The sequence below is a fragment of the Palaemon carinicauda genome, chromosome 3 (assembly GCF_036898095.1).
Source record: "Palaemon carinicauda isolate YSFRI2023 chromosome 3, ASM3689809v2, whole genome shotgun sequence".
NCBI lineage: Eukaryota > Metazoa > Arthropoda > Malacostraca > Decapoda > Palaemonidae > Palaemon > Palaemon carinicauda.
Genome location: NC_090727.1, coordinates 162,950,860 through 162,960,859, shown reverse-complemented (window position 1 = coordinate 162,960,859; position 10,000 = coordinate 162,950,860).

The following is a 10,000-nucleotide window of genomic DNA, read 5'->3' as shown; positions in this document are numbered from 1 at the left end:
GATGATGAATGAAGGGATTAAATCAATTTTTATTTAATGTCAAAAGTGCAGATTTGTATGTAGAGATTATTATTATTATTATGATTATTATTATTATTATTATTATTATTATTATTTTTAATGATGAATGATGGTTCAACATTAATTTTTATTTAATGTCAAGAGTGTTGTTTTGTTTATAGAGATGATTATTATTATTATTATTATTATTATTATTATTATTATTATTGTTATTATTATTATTATTATTATTAATTTTAACGATGAATGATGGTCCAAAATTAATATCTATTTATTGTCAAGAGTGCAGTCTTGCTTATTATTATTATTATTATTATTATTATTATTATTATTATTATTATTATTATTATTATTATTGATATTATTATTATTAAATTTAATGATGAATGATGGTTCAACATTAATTTTTGTTCAATGTCAAGAGTGTTGTTTTGTTTATAGAGATGATGATGATGATGATTATTATTATTATTGTTATTATTATTATTATTATTATTATTATTATTGATTTTAATTTTAATGATGAATAATGGTTCAACATTAATTTTTATTTAATGTCAAGAGTGTTGTTTTGTTTACAAAGATTATCATTGTTTTTATTATTATTATTATTATTATTATTATTATTATTATTATTATTATACGTATATGTTATAGAACCAGCCCAAAATAACTCCACGTTCATGTATATAAAAATAGATAAATCAATAAACATGAAACAATTAAAAAAAAAGAAGCAAAAAATATATTATTGAATGAAAATAAATTTTCATATTTTATGTTTTTAATGTAATTTCACAGGTTAGTACAAGCAAAAAAGTATAATTGAATGTAGATAGATTTAATCTTATTTAATTCCACTTTCATGTATACACAAAAAAAAAAATAAGTAAAAAATAAATTAGGGAGCAAAGGCAAAAAAAAAGAAGAAAAAAATATGAAATGAAAAAAAAAAAATGTGAAATGAATATATAAATTTATAGTTTTTTTTTCAGTTTTTTTTTTTTAAACTCTAATTTCACAGGTTAGAATTTAGATTTAGAGCAAACTTCTATTTTTAGACTTGGGTTGGCATGAAAATAAATAAATCAATAAACATGAAACAATTAAAAAAACAAGAGCAAAAAATATATCATTGAATGAAAATAAATGTATTTTTTTTTTTTACATTTTTAATGTAATTTCACAGGTTAGCAAAAGCAAAAAAATATTATTGAATGTAGATAGATTCAAAAAAAAAAAAAATAAGTAAAAAAATAAATTAGGGAGCAAAAGCAAAAAAAAAAAAAAAAGAAAAGAAAAAAAATATGAAATGAAAAAAAAAATTGTGAAATGAAAATATAAATTTATAGTTTTTTTTTCAGTTTTTTTTTTACTCTAATTTCACAGGTTAGAATTTAGATTTAGAGCAAACTTCTATTTTTAGACTTGGGTTGGCATGAAAGGTCTTGAGGGAGAGATCGCCTTTAGTAACCCAATCTCACTTTGCATCTCCACCTTAACCATCTCTCTTCGCTTTTGCTGAATCTTTTGCTCTTAACATTTCTTCTTCTTCTTCTTCTTTCTTCTTCTTCTTCTTCTTCTTCTTTTTTTTTTTTCCTCCGCAAATGTCTAATATTTCTTTCTCCTTCTTCTACCCCCTTTTTTTTATTCGATTTCTTCGTAAACACAATTCTTCCATTATTTGTATTTTCTTTCATTCTGTTTCTACGTAAACATCTTTATTTGCATATTCTTTCATCCAATTTCTGATTCAATTTCCTCCGGAAATATCTTATATTTCTTTCTCCTTCTGCTACACCCTTTTTTTCTTATTCGATTTCTTCGTAACCATCTTATCTTTCTCCCACAATTCTTCCTTTATTTGTATTTTCTTTCATTCTTATCTTTCTCCCCTACTTTGTTTACTTATTCTTTCATCCAATTTCTCCATAATTATTTTTTATTTTCTCTGATTCACTTTCCTCCGTAAATATCTTATATTGCTTTCTCCTTCTTCTACCCCCTTTTTTTATTCGATTTCTTCGTAAACATATGTTTCTCCCACAATTCTTCCTTTATTTGTATTTTCTTTCATTCTCTTTCTACGTAAACATCTCATCATTCTCCCCTACTTTGTTGGCATATTCTTCCATCTGATTTCTCCATAATTATGCTATATTTCCATTTCCTTCTACTTTTTTTCATTTTCTTATTGGATTTCTTCGTAAACATCTTTATCTTTCTCTCACAATTCTTCCTTTATTTGTATTTTCTTTCATTCTGTTTCTGCGTAAATTTCTTATCTTTCTCTCCTACTTTTCTTTTTATTTACCCTTATTCAGTTTCTCCGCAAACATCTTTACTTTCTCTCTCCTACTCTTCTATGTTTGTATCTTCTCTCACCCAATTTCTCGTTAAACATCTCATCTCTCTCTACTTGTATTCTTTTTGTATTTTATCTCATTCAGTTTCTTCGTAAACAGGTTTCTTCCTTTACACCCTTCGTTTTCCTCATTTCCTCTTACTGACTTGTTCCCTCTCTTCTAAGACTATCTTCACTTCCTCTTTTCCTATCTTTCGATCACAACTTTTTTTGTTTTTAGCTATTTTTCCTACTTAAGCTCTTCCTTGAACCTTTTTTTTTCTCCTCTCTATCTCGCCTCCTTCCTCTTTCTCTATTTTCTCCCCCAGTCCTCCCTCTCTATCTCCCCCCTTCCTCCCTCCTTCTCTATCTCCTCTCCCCCCGTCCTCCCTCTCTATCTCCCCCCTCCCTCCCTCCCTCTCTATCTCCTCCCCCCTTCCTCCCTCCTTCTCTATCTCCCCCCTTCCTCCCTCCCTCTCTATCTCCCCCCTTCCTCCCTCCCTCTCTATCTCCTCCCCCCGTCCTCCCTCTCTATCCCCCCTTACTCCCTATCTATCTCCTCCCCCTTCCTTCCTCTCTAACTCTCTCCCCCGTCCTCCCTCTCTATCTCCCCCCCGTCCTCCCTCTCTATCTCCCCCCTTCCTCCCTCCTTCTCTATTTCCCCCCTTCCTCCCTCTATCTCCTCCCCCTTACTCCCTCTCTATCTCCTCCCTTCCTCCCTCCTTCTCTATTTCCCCCCTTCCTCCCTCTATCTCCTCCCCCTTACTCCCTCTCTATCTCCTCCCCCCTTCCTCCCTCCCTCTTTATCCCCCCCCTTCCACCCTCCCTCCCTCTCTATCTCCTCCCTCCTTACTCCCCATCTATCCACCCCTTTCCTCCTGCTCATCCTCTAAATTATTCTGATCCAATAATCTGGTTTTTTTCCTCCTCCGTATTTCATTTCCTGCTCATCTTACGATTTCTCTTTTTATTTCTTTTGATTTTTTTTCTTTTTACCTCCGCCAACGAAGTTGGTAGGAGGTTATGTTTTCGCCTCTGTTTGTTCGTTTGTCTGTTTATCTGTTTGTGAACAACTTCCTTGACACAATTTTATCTAGAGTAGTGAAACTTTGAACTATTAATTGTTATATTGAGACGGGGAAGTAATTCAATTTTGAAAGTCTTAGGTCAAAGGTCAAGGTCAAGGTTGAGTAAAAGGTCGACGGATTTAACCCTAACCTTAACCCCAAGTTCGTACATGGGTTGTCACACAGACTTCAAATACGCCTACGGTATAAATTGATTCTGGGAAAGGCAAGCTGGTTTCGAGAAGTAAGCTGCCGTGGCGGAGGTCTGCATTCTGAGTGTTTTTCTAGTTCTTCATTGCTATCCCTCCATCTTTTTCCTCATCCTGTTCGTCTACTCTCCGTTCTCATTCGTTTTTTTCAATTCCCATTTTTCCGGCTACTCCAATTTCTCTTTTCTTTACTTTCTTCAATCTTTTTTTTTTTCATTCCTCCACAGTTCCTTCTCTCATCACTTCTTCTTCTTCTTCTTCTTCTTCTTCTTCCATATACCGTTTTTCTTTTTACTCCAATCCTTAGTTTTCTCCCTCCTTTAGCATCTCTTCCGCTAACCCCTTTTCTTCGAAATCTTTTTTTTCTTCACCACCATCACATGCCCCTCCCTTCATCCTCCTCCTCCTCTTCTTTTTCTTCTTCTTCTTCTTCTTCTTCTTCTTCATCTTCTTCTTCTTCTCCTCCCTGGGTTCTGGGGAAACTCAGCATTCAATTGATCTCTCCAATGAATAACTTTGGATAGCATGGGGGATTTCCCCAACTCTGCCTGGGAGGGGAAGGCCATAAACCACAGCGAGACAGTGCCGCAGAATTGCAGCTTTTAACCTGTCTCTCTCTATGTCTCCCTTTCTATCTCCCAAGAGTATTTTAACCTGTCTCTCTTTCTATATCTCAAAATTATTTTAGCCTGTCCGTCTGTAGCCTATGTCTCTTTCTATCTCTCAAGAGTATTTTAAGCTGTTTTTCTGTATGTCTCTTTCTATCTCTCAAAAGTATTTTAACCTGTCTCTCTATATGTCTCTCTTTCTATATCTCAAAATTATTTTAGCCTGTCCGTCTGTAGCCTATGTCTCTTTCTATCTCTCAAGAGTATTTTAAGCTGTTTTTTCTGTATGTCTCTTTCTATCTCTCAAAAGTATTTTAACCTGTCTCTCTATATGTCTCTCTTTCTATATCTCAAAATTATTTTAGCCTGTCCGTCTGTAGCCTATGTCTCTTTCTATCTCTCAAGAGTATTTTAAGCTGTTTTTTCTGTATGTCTCTTTCTATCTCTCAAAAGTATTTTAACCTGTCTCTCTATATGTCTCTCTTTCTATATCTCAAAATTATTTTAGCCTGTCCGTCTGTAGCCTATGTCTCTTTCTAGCTCTCAAGAGTATTTTAAGCTGTTTTTCTGTATGTCTCTTTCTATCTCTCAAAAGTATTTTAACCTGTCTCTCTATATGTCTCTCTTTCTATATCTCAAAATTATTTTAGCCTGTCTGTCTGTAGCCTATGTCTCTTTCTAGCTCTCAAGAGTATTTTTACCCTGTCTCTCTGTATGTCTTTCTTTCTATCTCTCAAAAGTATTTTAACCTGTCTCTCTGTATGTCTCCTTTTCTATCTCTCAAGAGTATTTTAACCAGTCCGCCTGGATGTCTCTCTTCCTATCTCTCAGGAGTATTTTAACCTGTCTCTCTATCTCTCCAATGTATTTTAACCTGTCCGTCTGTATGTCTCTCTTTTTATCTCTCAAAAGTATTTTAACTTGTCCGTCTGTATGTATCTCTTCCTCTCAAAAGTATTTTAACTTGTCCGTCTGTATGTCTCTCTTCCTATCTCTCAAAAGTATTTTAACCTGTCTCTCTGTATGTCTCCTTTTCTATCTCTCAAAAGTTTTTCAACCTCTCCGTCTGTATGTCTCTCTTTCTATCTTTCAGGAGTATTTTTAACCTATCTCTCTTTCTATCTCTCCAAAGTATTTTAACCTGTCCGTCTGTATGTCTCTCTTTCTATCTCTCAAAAGTATTTTAACTTGTCCGTCTGTATGTCTCTCTTCCTATCTCTCAAAAGTATTTTAACCTGTCCGTCTGTATGTCTCTTTCTATCTCTCAAAAGTATTTTAACCTGTCTGTCTATATGTCTCTTTTTCTCAAAAGGATTTTAACCTGTACGTTTGTATGTCTCTATCTTTCAAAAGGATTATAACCTGTCTCTCTGTATGTCTCTCTTTCTATCTCTCAAAAGGATTTTAACCTGTCCGTCTGTATGTCTCTCTTTCTATCTCTCAAAAGCATTGTCCTACTTGCTAGGGCAATGTCACTGTCTTTTGCTTTTGCCATTCATGAGTGGCCTTAAAACATTTAAAACCGTTTTCCTGGCTTTGGCTCTGGAAGAGAAATTACTCATATGTGAAATCATTTCGGAGTCAAATTTAGTTTATAAATTGAAGTTGCTATCTGGGTGACCTAGTCTGCATTCAGGTAGAGTAGAGGTCGGGTAAAAGGCCCAAAGAGAGTTTCAGTGGTCTGCGAAATGCGAAATAGATTTTGCTTGTGCTTCCGCTTTTGTTCTTGAGAGAGAGAGAGAGAGAGAGAGAGAGAGAGAGAGAGAGAGAGAGAGAGAGAGAGAGAGAGAGAGAGAGAGTGTTTCTCGTGTTACCAGTTATATTGTGAGGTATATTCAAGATGTAGAATTCTAGTTTTAGCTGTGTTATACATTTGTAGTTCTCTTTGTTTTATATTTATCGCACACGCGTATCTTCGGTTTTCCATATATATATATATGTATATATATATATATATATATATATATATATATATATATATATATATATATATATATATATATATATAGTGTGTGTGTGTATGTGTATATCTATCTATCTGTCTATCTATCTATCTATCTATCTATATATATATATATATATATATATATATATATATATATATATATATATATATATATATATATATATATATATATAAGGGGTACCTTTCACCACGAAAGGGTTCGTGTATCGCCATGACCAGCAAAGCTGTACTAGTCAGGGACACCTATACTATGTGGCGTATATAGTAACAGAATAAAGACAGTTTCCAAGATAGTTGGTGTAGGTTCCAATCTTCAAACAGTTATCAATAATGATGTGTTCTATTGTGTGAGTACTCGCTTGTGGAGGGTACTTAATTTACCAGTACTATTTATTACGTAATTATTTAAGAAATCAACACTAATTAGACAAATCTCTCTTTGGCAGCTATAATGATTTAAACTAGTTTACGTGACCTGTCAAAAAATACGACTAAATATTTAGATGTATAAACACACGCATCCTCCTCTCATCAGGGTATGAATAAATGACTTTCCCCCTCACCCGAGGGACGAGGAAAGGTGGGCGTGACCGGAAAGAAACACACAGACACGCGCGCACACACAGACACGCGCGCACACACACACACACACACACACACACATATATATATATATATATATATATATATATATATATATATATATATATATATATATATATAAAACCACAGGATTGTCATGGCCTATGTGGTAACGTCTCTGCCGGGGTATTGCCAGACTGGGGTTCGAGTCTCACTCAAACTCGTTAGTTCCTTTAGTGTGCAACCTCACCATTCTTGTGAGCTAAGGATGGGGGTTTTGGGGGGAGTCTATAGGTCTACCTGCTGAGTCATGGTCCTAGCTTAGGTGAAGAATGGGCTTGGGCGCTGATCATATGTATATATAGTCAGTCTTTAGGGCATTGTCCTTCTTGATAGGACAGTGTTACTGTCCCTTGCCTCTGTGAGCGGCCTTTAACCCTTAAACCTTTAATTGCATAACAAATATTATCACAAAGTCGACACTAATATGTGTACATTCAACTGCTGTTATTATTATTATTATTATTATTATTATTATTATTATTATTATTATTATTATCCAAGCTACAACCCTAATTGGAAAAGCAAGATGCTATAAGCCCAGGGGCTCCAATAGGGAAAAATAGCCCAGTGAGGAAAGGAAATAAGGAAATAAATAACTGAAGAGAACAAATTAACAATAAATCATTCAAAAAAAAGTAATGTCAAAAGAGATATATCATATATAAACTATTAACAACGTCAACGTTGTCATTTAGGTTAACTGTTGCTTACAGCTTGGAAGTCACTACAGTTAGAGAGGTGCCTAAGGTTGACGTCAGCATAAAAATTGATAATATAATAACGGTAATGAAAGCAGAGTCGAAATTAGCATGTGGTATATTCAACGGTTAAGTTGATTGGAATCCGATAGCAGTTGCTATGCGGGCAAAGAGAGAGAGAGAGAGAGAGAGAGAGAGAGGAGAGAGAGAGAGAGAGAGAGAGAGAGAGAGAGAGAGAGAGAGAGAGAGAGAGAGAGAGAGAGAGAGAGAGAGAGAGAGAGAGAGAAAGAGCACTTCTTTTTTTGCATGTGTATTGCTCTTTGCACTTGCATTACAGTTTTCATATTTTTTTTTATAATTACTGTATTATTGTATAATTTTTGTATTGTAATGTATTATTGTATAATTTTTGTATTGTATTGTATTATTGTATAATTTTTGTATTGTATCGTATTATTGTATAATTTTTGTATTGTATTGTATTATTGTATAATTTTTGCATTATTGTATTGTATTGTATTATAATTATCTTATTGTATTATTCTGTATTAACTCCACTTGAACAAAGCATCAGGCAAACCTTTGATTGAATTGTTCTTTTGACCCCATCTTTGTTCACTGCATGTATAGTTGGACACAGGAATTCATGGTAAACCTCACTCTTGAGCAAGTGTACCGTATCACACCCTTACTGCCCGGCAAGTAACCAAACAGGTAGTGTAAGGAGAGAGGGCAGAGGTGGTGCTTAGAGCTATACATAAGAACTTGCCGCTCAGAAAGTGGGTGGCAGGGTGCACTTAGTCAGAGCGAGGTGTACCATGAATTCCTGTGTCCAACTGTACTTCACTAACATTTAAAAGACGCGTTTCTTCTATTCTCTAAATTGAGCAGAGCTCACATACTCTTCTTTTCTTTACATATTTTGTTATTAACTTTTTTCATTTTCCTTATAGTTTCTACACAGACAATTACATGCCATTCTTTATTCCCCTTATTAATAGTTGTTAAGACTTATTCTTAGCTTCCCTTAATCGTGTTATTATTATTATTATTATTATTATTATTATTATTATTATTATTATTATTATTATTATTATTATTATCGAAACAAATTCAAAACCACTTACTGACAATTATTATAATATTATTATTATTATTATTATTATTATTATTTTTATTATTATTATTAATATTATTATTATTATCATTGCCTTATTTTCTTCACATATTTTGTTATTAACTTTTTTCATTTTCCTTATAGTTTTTACACAGATAATTACATGCTATCCTTCATTTTTCTTCGTAATACTAATAGACTTTTCTTCTCATATTCTGTTATTAACTTTTTTAATTTTCCTTATAGTTTCTACACACAATTATATGCTATCCTTCATTTCCCTTAGTAATACTAATAGACTTTTCTTCACATATTTCGTTATTAACTTTTTCATTTTCCTTATAATTTCTACACATAATTACATGCCACCCTTTATTTCCTTTAGTAATAATCAATAAGATTTATTCTTAGCTTCCCTTAATCGTATTATGTAGACATTTTCGAAATCAATTCCAAACCACTTGCTGACAATTATTATTGTTATTATTATTATTATTATTATTATTATTATTATTATTATTATTATTGTTTTTGTTGTTATTATTTTTATTATCGAAATCAATTCAAAACCACTTATTGAAAATTATTATTATTATTATTGTTATTATTATTATTATGTAAATCAATCCAAAACCAAAGCTACTTACTGGCAATTATTATTATTATTATTATTTTTATTATTTCTATTATTATTATCATTATTATTTTTATTAATTTTATTATTATGTAACTCAATCCAAAACCAAAGCTACTTACTGACAATTATTGTTATTATTATTATTATTATTATTAATAATAATAATAATAATAATAATAATAATAATAATAATAATAATGATAATAATAATAATAATAATACTCGCTAATCTGCAAACCTTAGCTTTTGATTCTATCAAAACCTCAGCAGTAATGAAAGCCCTTCTTGGAAAAGCTGGATGCTATAAGCACAAGGGCTCCAACAGGGAAAAGAGCCCAACGTTGAAAGGAAATAGGGAAACAGGTAGAATAGTGTGCCTGATTATACCTTTCTTTCTTCTTCCTCTTTTCTCTCTCTCTCTCTCTCTCTCTCTCTCTCTTCTCTCTCTCCTCTCTCTCTCTCTCTCTCTCTCTCTCTCTCTCTCTCCTTTTTTTTTCTTTTTATACAAGGAAAGCAATGCCATGTAACATAATGGGAGTCGTTTTCTCGAAATTGTTGACAATTTATGAAAACCGATGCTGACATGTTTAATGATGTGGATCTGTGCACAAAGGTCAGTGTTACCAAGTCATATGGAAAGTAACTAGATCTAGAGTCAAATAAACAACAGAAGAATATATACATTGTG